This window comes from Schistocerca cancellata, chromosome 7, assembly GCF_023864275.1.
Source record: "Schistocerca cancellata isolate TAMUIC-IGC-003103 chromosome 7, iqSchCanc2.1, whole genome shotgun sequence".
Taxonomy (NCBI): Eukaryota; Metazoa; Arthropoda; class Insecta; order Orthoptera; family Acrididae; genus Schistocerca; species Schistocerca cancellata.
The window spans coordinates 237577046-237598035 of NC_064632.1; the positions used below are offsets into that span (position 1 = coordinate 237577046).

At 43.5% G+C, this 20990-nt stretch overlaps 1 pseudogene; it reads left to right on the plus strand.

Moving 5' to 3' along the window:
- Positions 1 to 12166: 12166 nt before the first annotated feature.
- On the plus strand, positions 12167 to 12283 carry LOC126093607 (5S ribosomal RNA; annotated as a pseudogene).
- The last annotated feature ends 8707 nt before the right edge of the window (positions 12284 to 20990 follow it).

The window sequence follows — 20990 nt, forward strand, 5'->3', positions numbered from 1 at the left end:
TGTGTTCAAATTTTTATGTTTATTTTTTGTGTTTTCTGAGGAACTACGGAGGTATAAATTGTTACTAAAACGTGCAAAAAAGAATTCTGTTGCTGCTAAATATGAATTTCATTCCACTTTTTCAACAGAACAGCAGTGATGTCAAATGTTATTCTCCCATTTTAAACTGTTAGAGTGCTCGTCGTTTCGTAACGGTGGTAGTAAATTTTACGCTTTTGAACTGTTAATTTTAAATCTCATCTGCAGTAAAGGACTGTCTGGTAAATACCGTGCGGAATTGTTTATGTAAAACCGAAAACTGATATCGTATCACACCATACGTAAACACACTGCCATAACGTCTCTAGTATCGTGAGAACTATAAAAACCCACTCAAAAGTCAACTCGAAAGTGAACTGGAGGCGTCGATGAAAATACTCCATGTTGTAACGAGCTGAAGATTGCTACATCGCTCGGCTGTTCCTACGCCGCAGGAGTCGCATACTTTTTTTCAGTTAGAGAGAAAATATATATACATATCAGCGAAAATTGTAATTTTTACGGTGTTAGTGATGATATGGGAATCTGTCTCCAATTAGTATGAGACAATATACATACACATATTTTTAGTAGAGGGGGCAAGGGGGGAAGTTACAGTGAAATTATGAACGCTTTTTGTACCTAGCTCAGTTAGTTAATGTGTTGGCAGTATAACAGCGTTATGATTAGAATAACAGACCCACGGCCCATGTACGAATGCCTGTATTTATTGAATCTCAGTCTGCAGGCTGTATCAAAATATGAGACAATCTAGATGTACCTGGAGTACTTTAACACGCATTGGCAGGTGTAGTGCACTGTTGGAAAAAAGAAGTACTCGACAGTTCACGTCACCTTCACTCGCGAAGAGACTATTGTAAGAAAAAGGTGTTGAGAAGAAATTATCAGTTTCTTAAAGAATGCAGTCCTCTTTAAATGGATTATGGGGCTACGAGAAGTATATTTAAAAATTGCTGTTTGCAAATGAAATACTGAGATAACAACTTTATACCGATGTATCTACTAACAATTTAACAGTTATGAACAGAAATTGTGTTTAGCTTTATGTTTTCATGACCACATAAGAGCTCGGAAAAGGGCATAAAGCTAAATATTGTGTGTAATTAGGCCAGTTAAATTATTACAGAAGTTAATTTAGACTGCTGAAAATATTTTCATAGGAGAGAGTATGTAGAATTCTGTAACGATATGTTTTTGTCTACGCAACAACAAACACCGTTATTGCATATATTAAGAAATAATTCGTAAATAACCACCACACAATTTGGGAACACTTTAGCTGGGCAGGCTGACACGCAGTTTCTTAATGACGGAGATTAAGAGGTCGTCAAAGCCTGAAGTAGACATAACTTACAGTTCACAAATCGTAACAGGAGTGAATTAAAATGCTGAAAGTTATAGAACTGATTAACTTGTGACAGAAAAGAAGAACTATTTTTTTTAAATAAATACTTTAGAACTATCGCGGAAGTCCCTTATTTTTGTCCTTGAAATAACTTAAGCAAGTGTTTCAACTGTAATTGCATTATTTTGCTATTCTGTTTCTCTGAGGTGGAACACAAAAACCCAAACCGGCTACGCGTCAAACGGCTGCGTACGTGCAGACGCATATGGGAGGAATTAATTTATATATTCTTCAGTTACTTTTATTTTATTACTTCATTATTCTTTAAAAAGCAACTTGTCATTAAAAATGACCATCTGTACCTGTAATAAAGAAAAATATTTTATTCGATCAAACTGTATGACATATAGACAATCGTTCGTGCTTCTGACAACGTATGAAGGACTAGTATAAAGAGACCGGTAGCTCATCAGGACACGCTTTTCGAGAAGTAGCTCTTGGCAATGGATGCTACCATTCTCAACACAGACATTACACGAAAATAATTTTTGTCGGTGCAACACAAAAATTTCGAATCAGCCATAACTGTAAGATGACTCTATACATTTTGTATGAGAGTAAAAAAACATTAAAATTAGCTTCACACCGTACAGGAAGACACCGACACTGACAAAATAAAATATGAGTATTTGACACCATAACAGAAGACTACGATTATGTCCGTCCAAATTTGCAATGTATTAAAAAATCGAATTCTCGTCGCGGAGAGTGATGGTGTGGGAGATTCTAAAGACGCTGTGAAAGTCACACATCAAAACACAGGAGCAGCTGAACACCATAGAATCTTCTTTGATGGCATCGTTGTCGCTCACACACCGGCAGGAGCGTGGTAGGGGAGCACCAAAGGTCAACGAACAAGGTCGGTAAGGTTTTATCTAGTGAACCATACCGTTTAACTTTACCCTGTAAAAATAAGTTTCGATAATTAGACGCTGTGCAAATGGAACCTTTTTTCTTTTTTGATCAGTGATAGCACTGGTAGTTTGCAGCCGTTTTCCACAGTAGCGAGATATATATATATATATATATCGTAAGAACTTCGATAGCGTGTAAGACGACTCCTGGGTGAAACACAAGAAACGAAAATAATGAATCGGAAAAACACTTTCTTTGGTACACTGGAAATTCTTAGAGTTTTTGTTTACATCAATAATTAACGTAATGCATTTCAGGTTGCATATATGTGCATGTGTCAGTTTTTTATTCTTGCGTGCCTGTCAAATTGAATACATGAACTTTTTGTCTGTCGGTGTATATTTTAACCTATTGAATAAAATACAGATTGGCTATAGCTTTATCTTGTCCAGGTGCTACAGCTCTGCATGATGGCAATAAACGTAGATATATGTCACAATGAGTTGGTGACATAAGGAAAATCCAAAACGTTAGTCTCAGCGTTACCATTACATCTGGACATTCGACCAATTGTGACTCTTATCTCTACACATGAGAGACGAGGTAGGATAATTTTCCACCATTTGGGACGATGCTGACAGCAAAAAAAGTATATTCTAAAACAGTTCCTTACAGTAATGGCAAAAAGTTGACGCAGGTGACGTGAAGAAGAGAGTACCAAAACACACCCATTTCTAAAAGAGTCGGGTATCTGATTCTTTACAGTTACACATATGTATCCAGACCCGACATGAAACGGAACAGACATATACAATTAATTAGTCGGCTGGGGTACATTTGAAACAAGAGATCCAGGGCAAGGTTCTAGTTTGAGCTGTTCTTTATTACCTTTCAAGTGGTTGTATTATGCACCAAGCAGAACTGAAGGAAGACTTGTCCCAGTTTTACGACCCACTCATAACACTTAAACTTAAGCTCATAGGTGAGTGTTCTAAGAGACGATGAACCCTTAAATTGCAATTGTTGAGGGGTGATGAGTTGTCTAGACTGGCCGAAGGATGAATTTAACAAACTTGTGTTTATGCCAGTTTTGAAACGATACTATTGCGGCCGTAAAGACAAAGTAAGTGTATTACAGACAGTAAGAAGAATACTGATTTTTTTCTCCGTAGCATTATTCGCAAATAGAACAGAATGAGAGGTTCACATTGGTGCCAAACACTTTCAGTCACGCCGTGTGTTGTTGTAGAGAGAGAGAGAGAGAGAGAGAGAGGGAGAGAGAGAGATGCCAAAACTTTTCCTCCGGCCATTTTCTATGGTGGCTGCGAGATGGGTACGAGATGACACACGCGGCGTAGATTACCTGGTAACAGGGCAGCGGCGAGTAGCTGTGATAGCAGGGCACGTTGTACAGCATGGCAAACACACACACGATTGACGAGTAACGCCGGTCCGTTTATCACTCCAAAACAAGCACTAGTAACGGTACGGCGAGGGCGAGTCGGTAACGGAGGAGAAGTCCCTGGGCATCAGTGCCGTCATGACTCCCACAGCCGATACTCGAACACCGTGACAGCCGATGACGATGCTTTGGAGACCGCGGCACTACGACCGGCACCAACCACAGACGCACCAGCGCGTTGCAGATCAGCTCTCGCGGCCTGCCTTCCGGCTCCCTGTGGTACAGCCACAGTCTCTGGTCGGCGCCTCTGGCGAACTCTAGCGGCAGGGTGCCGAACTACGGAACCGAGACGCTGCGCGCATGACGCCGGCGTCGGTGGAGGGGAGACCCGTCACGAAAGTCGGGGGCCCCTGGCCAAACCCCTCGCCTAATGGTTAACCAATCATAATCCGCATGCCGGCGCTGACGTCATCGCTCGCCCCGCAATCAACAAATAGTACGTAGGGAGGAGAGGGCGACGAGGCGAGGGGGCGCCGACCGTGAAGGGTGGGGCAGTGGAGTGAGGGAAGTTTTCGGAACCGGTCCTCCTCTTTGCTCTCGATTGTCGTTGAAAGCTCTTTCTTGTTCTCTCGGCTCTGCGCTGCCACTGGCGGCGTTGCAGCGAGGGCGGCGTACTCCCGGACGAAACAATTTTAAAGAGGCGCCGCGCATAAAGGAGGTCGCAAACAAGGGCACGCTGCGCCCACATCCGGCCTGCAGGTGGCGGCCGCCGACCGGCGACCGCCAGGCGACAGCAGGTAGCGACACAGGAACTGCGCCGTGCGCTGTCCAGGAAGCTGTCCTCATCTGAGGAAGACCGACAGCTACGGCCGGTAAAGAAAATTACGTCGTGTCACAAATATGATGTGTCTGCTTTTGCAATAGCAAAACTACCAAAGCACTAAACACGGTGGAAATAAATTATAGAAATTCAGTCCGCCTATTACGTGAACAATTGTCTTCTTTTTTAATCAGTAGGTTATTTTATTCATATATTACCTCCTAGAGTGTTAGGCCCTACAGAAACTAACACTCCAGACAGTAATAACCGAATATAACTACCCAATGATGTTGACATAAAGGTGCCGAAACATGTTTTCAGCATCAAGAAAAACAATTGTTTGTACAATAGGAGCTGCTGTTAGGGATTCGAAAGAAGACTATGAGTGTGGTAAAACTACATCTACACCAATATAAATTCCTCAAAAAAGTTTCGAACTACTCTCATGTAACTTGCACGATTTTTGTTCTGTTTATATCGGAAATTCCTTTTTCAGAACACCTTAGGCTATAGGAAATAGCTGTGTGACGGAGTTAAAAGAAAATCAGCATTCTCGCAGGTCAGTTAAGTGCGCTGTCTCGCCCTCAGTCAGAACGCCTCCAATGGTCATTTCAAGCTTCGACCGAGCCCGCATTGTCACTTTACGGCAAGAAAGTTAGTCATCACTGGGAAGTTCTTCCGCATTGGAGTACACCACAGCGACGTCATTCGAAAATTCAGCCGTCGCTTTGAGACATAAAATACTAAAGATCTCTCTTTTAATGGTCGTTTGCGGTCTAAAACACCAGCAGATGACCGGTACCTACAAATTATGACTCGCTGCAGCTCTGAAGAGAATGTAACAGATCTCCGTCCTGCCTTTTTGAAGGCAACTGGGCGGGGGGGGGGGGGGGGGCTGTGTCGACTCAGACTGTATGCAACCATCACCGCACGATCAATTTGGCCCTTTGGCGTCCATGTACGATTACTGGACGCCTCTTATCGCCATCGAAGACAATTTGAGGGTTGTACACAATCGGGACATGATCTTTCCATCTAATTATCTAATTTCCAGCACGGCAGCCAACATTCTGGCAACGGGTTCGTCGTTCGTAGCGATCGAGCATATCACGCCCGCCTCGTGAACACATTCTTGCAGAAGGAAGGAATCAACCCGAATTGGATGGCTGCGGTATCTGCTGACATGAACCAGATTGAGCTTGCTTCAGACTAGTTGAAACTTGCAGTAATTCGTCGCAGGAGCCCTCTTCAGGCCGCCGACTAGGAGAGTGGTACATGATTAATTAAGTAGTAACGTTTCGGTCATATCAAGGACAGGTCGTATCATGGACAGCATGTGTACGAGAATTCAAGCATATTGCAATACACAGGCTGAAGCAACACGGTATTGCATGTTACCCTGCAGCATGTTTTCATTGCAAATGTCCACATTCGAATAGACTGCCTTCCTTTTCGTTATTGTTAACACTAATATTTCTTAGGTTTATTCTTTCTTTCACTGATCCTCAGGTATCTAAGCCCACGCATGCTTCCAGATACGCTTTCGGTGCAAAACTTACTTCATATGTTTGTTTGCAAATGTCAGTCACTGCAGGATGCAGCAAAGGGTAGTTTTTATAGTTAATGAGAGGGCTCATTACTCCTTATTTTCCGACTAGGTCTCCAAGTACAGAAGGGAAAATTTTGTCGGTGCGTTTCCGTAAATTTCTTAATGTCTCTGATCTTGCCTTGTCTTGTCTTTTTACTTCTTGGGGGAAATCAGTAGGCTGATGCAGCCAGCCCAAAGCCGGACGCAGATTTCAAGTCCATTATTATATTGGCGGCTGTGAAACGGGCCGAGCAGCCATAGCGTCTTCTTACTATTTCCTCTTCTCTGTTAATACACTACTGGCCATTAAAATTGCTACACCACGAAGATGACGGGCTACAGACGCGAAATTTAACCGACAGGAAGAAGATGCTATGATATGCAAACGATTAGCTTTTCAGAGCATTCACACAAGGTTGGCGCCGGTGGCGACACACAACGTGCTGACATGAGGAAAGTTTCCAACCGATTTCTCATACACAAACAGCAGTTGACCGGCGTTGCCTGGTGAAACGTTGTTGTGATGTCTCGTGTAAGGAGGAGAAATGCGTACTATCACGTTTCCGACTTTGATAAAGGTCGGATTGTAGCCTATCGCGATTGCGGTTTATCGTATCGCGACATTGCTGCTCGCGTTGGTCGAGATCCAATGACTGTTAACAGAATATGGAATCGGTGGGTTCAGGAGGGTAATACGGAACGCCGTGCTGGATCCCAACGGCCTCGTATCACTAGCAGTCGAGATGACATGCATCTTATCCGCATGGCTGTAACGGATCGTGCAGCCACGTCTCGATCCCTGAGTCAAAAGATGGGGACGTTTGCAAGACAACAACCATCTGCACGAAGAGTTGGACGACGTTTGCAGCAGAATGGACTATCAGCTCGGAGATCATGGCTGCGGTTACCCTTGACGCTGCATCACAGATAGGAGCGCCTGCGATAGTGTACTCAACGACGAACCTGGGTGCACGAATGGCAAAACGTCATTTTTTCGGATGAATCCAGATTCTGTTTACAGCATCATGATGGTCGCATCCGTGTTTCTCGACATCGCGGTGAACGCACATTGGAAGCGTGTATTTGTCATCGCCATACTGGCGTATCACCTGACGTGATGGTATGGGGTTCCATTGGTTACACGTCTGGGTCACCTCTTGTTCGCATTGACGGCACTTTGAACAGTGGACGTTACATTTCAGATGTGTTACGACCCGTGGCTCTACCCTTCATTCGATTCCTGCGAAACCCTACATTTCAGCAGGATAATGCACGACCGCATGTTGCAGGTCCTGTACGGGCCTTTCTGGATACAGAGAATGTTCGACTGCTGCCCTGGCCAGCACATTCTCCAGATCTCTCACCAACTGAAAACGTCTGGTCGATGGTGGCCGAGCAACAGGCTCGTCACAATACGCCAGTCACTACCCTTGATGAACTGTGGTATCGTGTTGAAGCTGCGTGGGCAGCTGTACCTGTACACGCCATCCAAGCTCTGTTTGACTCAATGTCCAGGCGTATCAAGGCCGTTGATACGGCCAGAGATGGTTGTTCTGGGTACTGATTTCTCAGGATCTATGTACCCACATTGCGTGAAAATGTAATCACATGTCAGTTATAGTATAATATATTTGTCCAATGAATCCCCGTTTATCATCTGCATATCTTCTTGGTGTAACAATTTTAATGGTCAGTAGTGTAGATGGTGTGACATGTTACATACCATTGAAAAGTTGAGAAGTCGATCTATTTAGTGGTGGATATTTTGCGAGTTATAAGCAATCGTTTTCAGGATTTGGTAGGTCTGACCCTCACTATCCCCAATCCCATCAAGATAACACTCTCCAGAAATAGTGTAGTTTGCAAAATAGGAAAGAAGAAAAGTGATACATGGTGTGAGTATGAGAAATGTCCAGTGGCGTTGCAGAAGCCTAGATTTTTTTCGGATATACGACACCAAGAAAAATTTCTAAAACAGTATTATCTTCACTCCTCGTCACTTCAATAAATAGTAGCCTGAAATTTATAAGGAACTAGCTTAGCGCCCGCTGCTTCGCTCGCTTAGTCTGAAGGCCTTGTTTTTATGTACTTCTCACCAAAAAGAGATTCTGCTAGCTGAATTGCGAAGTTTTTCTTAATCGTGATTTGCTTTCTTTTGGAGGTATTTCCATAGCAAGTTTTATCCCCTAACAAAAATATCTGTTTGTATCTAACCGAGGAGTGAACTCCAATTTACATAAAATTAGCTTTAAATTTTTTAATGTAACGAAATAGTCTCTTAAAAATTTTTATCCCCTATTGCACTCGCTTAGGGGCTGAGTTTCCAGAAACACTGAAACAGCCCTCGTCGTTAATCCGTCGGACAGATTCGATAAGGCGCCGGCGAACGTCCCAATCCAAAAAGCGCTGTGCTACCTGGGCGGGCACCGTGATGCAATTCTTACCACAATATCTTATGGGACCAAACTGCTGAGGCTTACACACTACTTGATCTAATTTAAACTAACTTACGCTAAGTACAACACACACACCCATGCCCGACGGATGACTCGAACCTCCGACGGGGGCAGCCGCGCAGACCGTGACAAAGCACCGCAGACCGCGAGGCTACCCCGCGCGGCGCAGTTAAGAATAACGCTGTGGTTGCAGTGCTGTTTTAATATTTTGTTCATCTGTTTTTTAAAAATTGCATTTGGAGGTCTTCATTAAGTCTAATAAAATAGCTCTTGGAGTCGTTGGAAAGCAGGTAGGCACCGACTCCATCCACATGTAAGGACTGATATTTGATCCACATCAAGTGCTGAAAGATCTGCATTTGAATAGATCTCTAATAGTTTTGTTGCTTGCTGGAAATCTATGAATATCACTTCCGTGAATAGTCACTGAACCATGTGGGATGCCGTCTGGTATGGACCAGATGAGAACGTTTATGCACGTATATGTTTCACGCACTAAGTGGAATTATCAGTGGGTGATCTATGGAGACTTACCAACTTCAACACAGACGATCTTTAAACACAAAGATCTATACATCTGGCATCCACAGTCCAACTTGAACAGCAAGGAAGATAAAACTGGAGACGAAGGGTTCTTCAGAGCTCCGGGACATGTCGGTATTGCACGCTGAAATATAAATACTTCGAGAGGCTGCTTTCGGACTTCTCCTACGTGTTAATCTAGTGAGCTTGTCAAAAATGACACTCAGAAATCTCATACAGCCGCTCTTACACAAAACGCTGTCCCTTTGTATCGATGCGAGAGTATATTCAAAAATAAGCGACTAAGAATTTTTGACTGTTGGAACCCAATACGTTTAGGGGACGCAGCATATTCAGCACCAGCGGAAGTAGCACTGGTTGCGCCCCAAAGCAACGTAACAGTACTGGTAAGGTTCTCAATACATAAAGTGATTTATCAGATAATATCATTAGCAATCACTTAGTCCGCTGTCGATAGTCCTGTCTACAAGAAAGCAGCGTGGTTGGATGATTGTGAGGAATGCAGAGCGACATGGACAGTATTTCTACTTCCACTTGTTGTAATATGGTAAGCTTCTCTAGCCTGTTTCAGCTTTTAATAACTAAAGCAACATTTTTTCTGAAGATAGGGTGGTTTTATTCAGGATTCCAAAACACCGTATTATTCCCCACTCTTTTCGCTATGAAACCCAGTTTTTCAACATAATTTCCCTTCAATGCGATAAGCCATATGCCACCTTACTGGGAGGGCCTTCGGCCTGCATGATACCACTCTCCTGGTCGACGTCGGAGCCTGCGGCCATGTCCGACAAAAAGTTGACACGATCAGCCTCGTAACGCGCAAGTAATTCCGCAGAGATGGTAGTTCGTTGCTCTTTATGGTCTTCTGCCAGGAAGCGAGGAACCCAATGGGCACACACCTTTGATTACCCCAACTGGTGGATGAGTGTGGCAGCACTTCCAACATAAAAGTCCATTTGTGCAGGAGGTGTTTGATTGTGACCCGTCATTCACCTTGAAAGAGTGTCCGAATATTCCAACATTGCAGGAGTCACAGCTGTGTGCGCGCGGACGGCATACGGGAGATTGGACAAGTTTGCGCGATCATGTTGCGATGATGACAGACGCCTCTCCCAACGACTCACCGTGCTATTGTTCACCGTCAAGTCTCCATAGACATTCTGGCAAGCGCCTATGAATATCTGAGATGTCCCGGTTTTCAGCCAAAAGAAACTCAATGTCAGCTCTCTACTTGGAACGCACCTCCGTACAGAAGCCATTTTGAAGGTTACATATAGCGTCGCCAGCAATCAGAACGTTATGAAACTATAGGGGCTGAAGCGGGAATATAGCACGCTGTCCCACAATATCCGCATTTTTTCTACCGAAACTGCCCGAGGAAAAAGTATGTTGCATTACTTATTGAACGTCTCTCGTATTTAGGGGTAACACTAAGTGGCGTTATAAAATGAGACGAAATCGAAAATTCAGTAGTACGGTAGGGGAATGGAAGTCTTATCTATGTTGGAAGTGTTGTGGGAAAGTGCATTGCCTCACTGACTGATGGTGAAAGAATACATAACACATGTTGCTCCCATTCCAGAGCACTGCTTCAGAATTCGGAGACCTTACCAAGAGACACCAGACGATCGTAGCATGTCAGTACAGCCCACACGAAAGTGTAACAGTGTTGCTCAGGATACTTAAATGTGAACCTTTGGATGACAGGCAATCTTTTTTAGCGGAACTCTATTAGATACAATTACACAATCGGATTCGAAGGACCCTGCGTGACGCTACTAAACCCCCCTGCGAAGTACATATGTAAATTTAAAATCAAAATCAAAATGGCGTATACAATCCGAAAGGGAGTAAGTAGTGCTCTGACGAGCCTCTAATGATCAGATAACCAAGTTTACCAAATGCATCTTGTTGCCCCTTACTTGCAGCCTCAGCCCTCCCATCGACGTAAGACCCTGTTCTTAGGCACTAGGTCACTAAGTGTACGAGAACTTGATATTTTGGAGCTATAAATACCGTTGACGCCTCCATAGCTCCTTGAATTCACACATTCCAAAGTGCCTCGCTTAATAGCGCCTCGCTGAATAACACCCCGGATTTAGATTTTGTGGGCAAAGTAGTGTGTCCAGGAAGGACTGGAGTGGTTTCTCAGTTTGGTAACTGAACTGCACGACTTCCACTGCACTCAGGGAAAGAGTATGGAAGAGGTATTTCACAGCTTGAATATGAGCACATGCCATATGTCCCAGTCCGCTCAATCTCGTATGAATCTCTGCATCCCGATAGTGAACTTATTCGGTAAGCAAGGACAAAACAGGGATAACTCGCAGAACAGTCCATTTCTATAACCCATCAGCGTAACATGACAATAAAGGGTTAGTCTTAAGTATTCCTGGGTTTCAGCAGACAGAGAGAAGAATAAAACGTATCAGTGGATGGATCATCTCTCCAAGTTTCGATCTGTAATAGGCGTCATGATGTAATTGAAAAACGCATCACTAGGGGCACGGGTGTCAGAAGTGGAAACAAATCTTTCGCTCTACACTGGGGAGGTGACAAAAGTCATGGGATACCTCATAATATGGTATCGAACGTCCTTTTTCACGGCGTAGTGCGATAACACGACGTGACAAGGATTCAACTAATTGCTGGAAGTCCCCTACAGAAACTTAGAGACATGCTGCCTCTATAGCTGCCCATAATTACGAAAGTGTTGTCGGCACAGGATTTTGAGCACGAACTGACTCTCGATATGTTCCATAAACGTTCGGTGGGATTCATGTCGAGCGATCTGGGCGGCCACATCATTCGCTCGAACTGTCCAAAGTATTCTTCGAACCACTCGCGAACAATTGGGGCTCAGTGACATGACGCATTGTCATCCATAAAAGTTCCATCGTTGTTTGGGAACATAAAGCCCATGAATGGCTGCAAATTGTCTCCAAGTAGCCCAACATACGCATTTTCAGTCAATGATCGATTCAGTTGGACCAGAGGACCCAGTATGTTCCATGTAATCACAGCCCACATAATTATGGAGCCACCATCAACTTGCACGGGCAACGGCCTTGCCGCAGTGGATACACCGGTTCCCGTGAGATCACCGAAGTTAAGCGCTGTCGGGCGTGGCCGGCACTTGGATGGGTGACCATCCAGCCGCCATGCGCTGTTGCCATTTTTCGGGGTGCACTCAGCCTCGTGATGCCAACTGAGGAGCTACTCGACCGAATAGTAGCGGCTCCGGTCAAAGAAAACCATCATAACGACCGGGAGAGCGGTGTGCTGACCACACGCCCCTCCTATCTGCATCCTCAACTGAGGATGACACGGCGGTCGGATGGTCCCGATGGGCCATTTGTGGCCTGAAGACGGAGTGAAGTGATCAACTTGCACAGTGCCTTGTTGACAACTTGGATCCGTGCCTTCTTGGGGTCTGCGGCGCACTCGAACCTTACCATCAGCTCTTAACAAATGAAATCAGGACTCATTTGACCAGGCCACAGAGTTCCAGTCGTCTAGGGTTCAACCGATATAGTCACGAGCCCACGAGAGGCGCTGCAGGCAATGTCGTGCTGTTGGCAAAGTCACTGCCTCCATAGCCCATTAACGCCATATTTCGCCACATCGCTCTAGAGGATACTTTAGTCGTACGTCCAACATTGATTTTGCGGTTATTTCACGTAGTGTTGCTTTTTGTAAGCAGTCATAACTCTTCGCAAACACCGGTGCTCTCGGTCGTTAAGCGCAGGCCGTCGCCCACTGCACAGTACGTGGTGAGAGGAAATGCTTGTAATTTGGTATCCTCGGCACACTCTTGACACTAGGGACTGCGGAATATTAAATTCCCTAAAGGCTTCCAAAATGAAACGTCCCTTGCGTCTAGCTCCAACTACCATTCCGCGTTCAGAGTTTGTCAATTCCCGTAGGAAACCTTTTCATATGAATCACCCGAGTACAAATGACAACTTCGTCCATGCATTCGCTGTCCTATTACTTTTGTCACTTCAGTTGCTTCGAATTAGTTTGTGCCTGCAGAAAGGCAACTCAATGATCATATTTCCAAAGCGAGCTTCCTGGGAGCAACAGCGACTCCAATGAATTACAAACATTTACTGACATTTGCCACGTAACAAACGGTACCCATATTGAGGGCCGTAATGAGACTCAAAAACTTGGATAGATGTGCTATTAACTGATAGCACTGATATGTGTCTATTTTATTTATGTTGTAGTTTTCTTACAGTCATATTCTGAAAACACTGGCACTTCAGAATTTTGGAAATTAGTAGTAAGATCTCATGGGACCAAACTGCTAAGGCTTATACACTACCTGATCTAACTTAAACTATCTTACGCTAAGTACAACACACACACCCATGCCCGACGGATGACTCGAACCTCCGACGGGGGCAGCCGCGCACACCGTGACAAAGCACCGCAGACCGCGAGGCTACCCCGCGCGGCGCAGTTAAGAATAACGCTGTGGTTGCAGTGCTGTTTTAATATTTTGTTCATCTGTTTTATAAAAATTGCGTTTGGGGCTCTTCATTAAATCTAATAAAAAAGCTCTTGGGGTCGTTGGCAAGCAGGCAGGCACCGACTCCATCCACATGTAATGACTGATATTTGATCCACATCAAGTGCTGAAAGATCTGCATTTGAATAGATCTCTAATAGTTTTGTTGTTTGCTGGAAATCTATGAATATCACTTCCGTGAATAGTCACTGTACCATGTGGGATGCCGTCTGGTATGGACCAGACGAGAACGTATATGCACGTATATGTTTCACGCACTAAGTGGAATTGTCATTGGGTGATCTATGGAGACTTACCAGCTTCAACACAGACGATCTTTAAACACAAAGATCTATACATCTGGCATCCACAGTCCAACTTGAACAGCAAGGAAGATAAAACTGGAAACGAAGGGTTCTTCAGAGCGCCAGGACATGTCGGTAGTTCACGCTGAAATATAAATACTTCGAGAGGCTGCTTTCAGACTTCTCCGATGTGTTAATCTAGTGAGCTTGTCAAAAATGATACTCAGAAATCTCATACAGCCGCTCGTACAAAAAACGCTGTCCCTTTGTATCGATGCGAGAGCGAATACGCCTTATATAATGGATGACGAAGGAGGCATACTGTTGTCTCTATTGGAAATCTGAAGTAAGTGTACAATATCCATCATCTAACAGACTTAGCGCCAGTTGCAACTTGCTATTGTAGAGGCGCACAGACAAATATAGCAAAGAAGACCACGAATAAAGAGCACAGTAATCTACATCTACGTGATTACTCTTCTATTCACAATAAAGTACCTGGCAGAGGGTTCAATGAACCACCTTCAAGCTGTCTCTCTACCGTTCCACTCTCGAACGGTGCACGGGAAGAACGACCACTTAAGTTTTTCGGTGCGAGCACTATTTTTCTTATTTTATCGTGATGATCATTTCTCCCTATGTAGGTGGGTGCCAACAGAATGTTTTCGCAATCGGATGAGAAAATTGTTGATTGAAATTTCATGAGAAGATCCCGTCGCAACGAAAAACGTCTTTGTTTTAATGATTGCCACTCCAATTCACGTATCATGTCTGTGGCACTATCTCTCCTACTTCGCGATTGTACAAAACGAGTTGCCCTTCTTTGTAATTTTTAGATGTCATCCGTCAGTCCCATCTCATGGTGAACACACACCGCACAGCAATACTCCACAATAGGGCGGACTAGCGTGGTGTAAGAAGTCTCTTTAGTAGACCTGTTGCACCTTCTAAGTGTTCTGCCAATGAATTGCAATCTTTGGTTGGCTCTACCCAAACATTATCTATGTGATCGTTCCAATTTAGGGTATCTGTAATTGTAATACCTAAGTATTTAGTTGAATTTACAGCCTTCAGATTTGTGTGACTTATCGCATAACCGAAATTTAGCGGACTTCTTTTAGTGTTCAAGTGAATAACTTTACATTTTTCTTTATTCAGGGTCAATTGCCACTTCCTTGCGGAACGCCGGATATTATTTCTGTTTTACTCGATGACTTTCCGTCTATTACTAAGAACTGTGACCTTTCTGACAGGAAATCACGAATCCAGTCGTACAACTCAGGCGATATTCCATAAGGACGCAGTTTGGTTAGAAGACGCTTGTGAGGAACGGTGTCGAAAGCATTCTGGAAATCTAAAAATATGGAATCAATTTGACATCCCCTGTTCATAGCACTCATTACTTCACGAGTATAAAGGGCTAGTTGTGTTTCGCAAGAACGATGTTTTCTGAATCCGGGCTAACTACGCGTCAATAAATCGTTTTCTGCGAGGTACTTCATAATGTTCGAATACAGTATATGTTCCAAAACCCTACTGCAAACCGACGTTAGTGATATGGGCCTGTAATTCAACGGATTACTCCTATTTCCCTTTTTGGGTATTGGTGTGACTTGAGCAATTTTCCAGTCTTTAGGTACGGATCTTTCTGTGAGCGAGCAGTTGTATATAATTGCTAAATATGGAGCTATTGTATCAGCATACTCTGAGAGGAACCTAACTGGTATACAATCTGGACCGGAAGCCTTACTTTTATTAAGTGCTTTAAGCTGCTTTGCGACACTGAGGATATCTATGTTTCTCATCTTGGCACTTGTTCTTGACTGGAATTCAGGAATATTTACTTCGTCTTCTTTGGTGAAGGATTTTTGGAAAATCGTGTTTAATAACTATGCTTTAGTGGCACTGTCATCAGTGACTTCACCGTTGTTACCGCGCAGTGAAGGTATTGATTGCGTCTTGCCACTGATGTGCTTTATGTATGACCAGAGTCTCTTTTGGGTTTTCTGCCAGATTTCGAGACAGAGTTTCGTTGTGGGAATTATTGAAAACATCTCGCATTGACGTACGCGCTATACTTCGAACTTCTGCAGAGCTTTGCCAGTCTTGGGGATTTTGCGTTTTTTTAAAATTTGGCATGCTTTTTTCGCTGCTTCTGCAACAGCAATCTCACCCGTTTCGTGTACCATGAGGGGTCAGTACCATCACTTACTAATTTATGTGGTGCATATCCCTAAATTGCTGTCGATACTATCTCTTTGAAATCATTCCACAACTTTTCTACGCTTACATCATCAGATCGGAAGGAGTGCAGACTGTCTCTTAAAACGGTGTTAAGAGCATCTTTATCAGCTTTTTTAATAGATATATTTTGCGTTTCTTTTTGATGGTTGTAGGAGTTACGGTATTAAGCCTAGCAGCTACTGCCTTGTGGTCGCTAATCCCTGTATTCGTCATGATACTCATTATTTGTCCAGGATTATTTTTTGTTGCTAAGAGGTCAAGTATGCTTTCGCAATCATTTACGCTTCGAGTGGGCTCATAAGCTAATTGTTCAAAATAATTTCCTGAGAAAGCATTCAGTACAATTTCGGATGACGTTTTATGCCTGCCGCCTGCTTTAAACGTATAATTTTTCCACCATACAGAGAGTAGATTGAAGTCACCACCGACTTTAATTGTATAAGTGGGGTACCTATTTGAAATGAGCCTCAAGTTTTCTTTGGACTGTTCAGAAACTACATATTCTGAGTCGGGGGGTCGGTAAAAAGACCCAATTAATAGTTTAGACCGATTGTCAAGTATAAGCTCTACCCATACTATTTCGCAAGAACTATCTACTTCAATTTCACTACAAGGCAAACTGCTTCTGACAGCAATATTTGCTCCAGCACAAACTGTACTTAATCTATTCTTTCTGAACACTGTTAGATCGTTTGAAATTATCTTAGTTGTGATGCTACTACCTCTGAAGGTGAACATGAAACCGTTCGGAAGCTTCCTTGGTCGGGGGGACAAGGACTTCGCCATGTGGGCGTGTGGTATATTGACCTGAAATTGGAAAGGCACCACCAGAACATACACTGATGAAGCTGTATGAGGAAATTATTATACTACTAAGTATACCCCGTGGTCAAGGGGTAGCGTCTTTGATTCATAATCAAAACGCGTACGGTCCTGTGTTCGAATCCCGCCGCTGTTTAAATTTTGACTAATAATCAGCATTGGCGGCCGAAGACTTTCGGCATAAGAAGTCATCCCTCATTCTGCCAACGGCCTTGTCAAAGAGGGCAGAGGAGCGGACGGAGATTCAGGGGTGGGAAACTGCCCCTAAGGTGGAAGAATCAGCAATAATCAACGGCATGAGGATGCAGAAGGCAATGGAAACCACTGCATTAAAGACACATAACGTGTATCCACAACACATGTGGCCTGTAATTGAAGAAGTGTCATGATGATCTCTCCATTGGCAAAAGATTCCGGAATAGTCCCCCATTCGGATCTCCGGGAAGGGACTGCTAAGGAGGAGGTTACCATGGATTGAATAATCAACGGAAGGATAATGTTCTGCGAGCCGAGGGGTGGAATATCTGAAGCTTGAACGTGCTGGGGAAACTAGAAAATCTGAAAAGGGAAATGCAAAGGCTCAATCTAGATATAGTAAGGGTCAGAGAAGTGAAGTGGAAAGAATACAAGGATTTCTGTTCAGATGAGTATAGAGTAATATCAACAGCAGCAGAAAACGGTATAACGGGAGTAGTATTCGTTATGAATAGGAAGGTAGGGCAGAAAGTATGCTACTGTGAACAGTTCAGCGACAGCGTTGTCCTTATCACAATCGACAGCAAACCAACACCGACAACGATAGTTCAGGTATACATACCGACGAGGCAAGCTGAAGATGAAGTAGAGAAAGTGTATGAGGACATTGAAAGGGTAATACAGTATGTAAAGCAGGATGAAAATCTAATAGTCATGAGGAACTGGAATGCAGTTGGGAAGGAGTAGAAGAAAAGGTTAGAGGAGAATATGGGCTTGTGACAAGGAATGCGAGAGGAGAAAGACTAATTGAGTTCTGTAACAAGTTTCAGGTAGTAATAGCGAATACTCTGTTCAAGAATCACAAGAGGAGGAGGTATACTTGGAAAAGGCGGGGTGATACGGAAGATTTCAGTTAGATTACATCATGGTCAGACAGAGATTCCGACATCAGATACTGGATTGTAAGGCGTACCCAGGAGCAGGTGTAGACTCAGATCACAACATAGTAGTGATGAAGAGTACGCTGAAGTTTAATACATTACTCAGGAAGAATCAATACGCAGAGAACTGGGATACGGAAGTACTAAAGAATGACGAGATACCGTTGAAGTTCTCTAGGGCTATAGATACAGCAATAAGGAATTGCTCAGTAGGCAGTACAGTTGAAGAGGAATGGTCATCTCTAAAAAGGGCCATCACGGAAGTTGGGAATGAAAACGTAGGTACAAAGAAGGTAACTATGAAGCAACCATGGGTAACCGAAGAAGTTCTTTAATTGATCTATGAAAGGAGGAAATACAAAAATGGTCCGGGAAACTCAGGAATACAGAAATACAAGTCGCTGAGGAATGAAACAAACATGAAGCGTCGAATTTAAGACGAAATGGCTGCAGGATCAATGTGGCCTTAATTTGAGGAAGAAATTTCTGAGAGTGTACGTCTGGAGTACAGCAATGTGTCGTAGTGAAACATGGACTGTGGGAAACCCAGAACAGAAGAGAATTGAAGTATTTGAGATATGGTGCTACAGACGAATGTAGAAAATTAGGTGGACTGATGAGGTAACGAATGAGAAGGTTCTGCGCAGAATCGGAAAGGAAAGGAATATGTGGAAAACACTGATGAAGAGAAGGGACAGAATGACAGGACATCTGTTAAGACATGACATGACATGACTTCCACGGTACTGGAGGGAGCTGTAAAGAGCAAAAACTGTAGAGGAAGACAGAGATTCAAATACATCCAGCAAATAATTGAGGACATAGGTTACAAGTGCAGCTATGATTTTTCTGTGTAGTTACCTCCCGCAATATCTCTCTCTCTCTCTCTCTCTCTCTCTCTCACACACACACACACACACACACACACACACACACACACACAGTGTATTTATCTTTCTCTCTTTTAATACAAAAGTAACGTTTCCAAGAACGGGTACGTGACACAGCTAAATTCATAAAGCACCTGGAAAGTAAAATGATATTTCTATACAATCGCGGACAGAAGACGAGTCTCATTTCCAAACAAATGATATATTTTTCCTTTCATTTATAGGAAACATTAAATAAGTGCTTTCCCTGTAATCTAGAAGACAACCATCTTCATAGAGAAAGCATACAAAGAACATTTAACATTTACAGACGTAGCTTGTCGTATTTTTCAATTGTTTGCAACATAAACAGAATTATAGTTATTGTTGATCAGCAGTAAATCACTAACGCGTTCCGGATTTAATTGGCTGCGGCAATTTTTTGGTAATATTCCGGCTTTACTAAAGCAGCTTTCACTAGATGCGCTTGTTGCTGGGATGCATAAAATACGTCTTGCAACTGCAGCCAAATCTGGCAGATCTGTTTCATGTCTGCTCCACCACTTTAAGATGTCATCATCATCTCCGGGGTGCATTAAAATGTACAGATCTACTTCATCTGCTGCGGATGATCTGTTGTTCCTCCATTCCTTGAAACGATCTCTCTTTGTGGGTGGTGATGACACAGTACTTGAAGGATCTATGATAATAAACAAAAGAGATAAGTAATACAGAACTGATATCGAGATCATCGAAACGTTCCCGTAAGAGACCGATGATCTCGCTGTTTGGTCTCTCCCCCCAAACAACCCGACCCGCGTCCCCATAAAAACGAGGTGTTTTACGTTAATGGAATACTGCGTACGTAGCACACATTTGTCGCACATTGCTAAGAATTTCCTGCTTTTCACTTATTTCAAGCATATTAAGATTACGGAAGGACGGCCAAAGAAACGATCTTTGTGAGGTTTCTTGCAACTGTGTTTCTTTAAATGAGTGGTTCCCGACTGGGAAAACAATAAAGTGGAGTAGTTTATGCACGATACGTACCCAGTAGACGCACTGTTTTCATCTACAACCAACAGAAATGTACTCCATACTTGGCTTTTTAGACCTTCCCGCTTCTTTAATGTGTAAACATTGGTTTCAATCTTACGTCTTACTACACTGGCTTCCTCGCGCTGCATGATTACAGAGAGAGACACACCACAAATGAGAAGCCCGTACTGGCTGCAGTGTCACACGGATAATAACACGTGTAAATGTGTTTGAAGTCATGTGCTACGTATTCGGTCACGGCTTCTATGCTCGGTCACAAGAACTAGTGCGGGTAGCCTATCCAGTTAGGGTGTGCTCGCCCCACCTCGTATTTTGTGCTCGCTTACTCGGTCATGCAGGACTCTAACTCGAACCTCCGCTGGGACCAGCCGCGAACGCTGAAGTAGGGCTTTTATTTCAACATTCTCGGTGACCAAGCGTTGCCCTTTCCTCTACATCTTCATGTTGAATATATTGTGGACACGCTCGTCTTCTAAGACGACAACGGTGCTGTTCACAGAATTCCACATAAATATGCCTGACTAAATCTCGCGTATATAATCTCACCTCGACTAGCTCGCTAAATAACCCGATCTTTATCCCATGAAAAACGTCTGGGACTATTTGGAACGGCGGGCGAACAGTAGCAATCAACATCTCCGCAGTTTTGTAGCTCTACGGGATCTAATTATCAATAATTGGCCTCAGCTAGATATGGCATACCTATTCAAAACACGGTATTAGCCTGATATTCCTGCGGGCAACAAATTTTTGTCCTGTGTGCTCACTTGACTTTTCACAGCAGGTCTGTGGATGGATAGTATGCTAGAACCCTGCTACAGTAGACAATGTATAAAGACGGTATCTTCACCGAGGTACACTGGGAAGGACTGACTTCGTCGCGACAGCTTACAGTTGTGAAAAACTAAATAAATAGCATAAGGTGAACGGT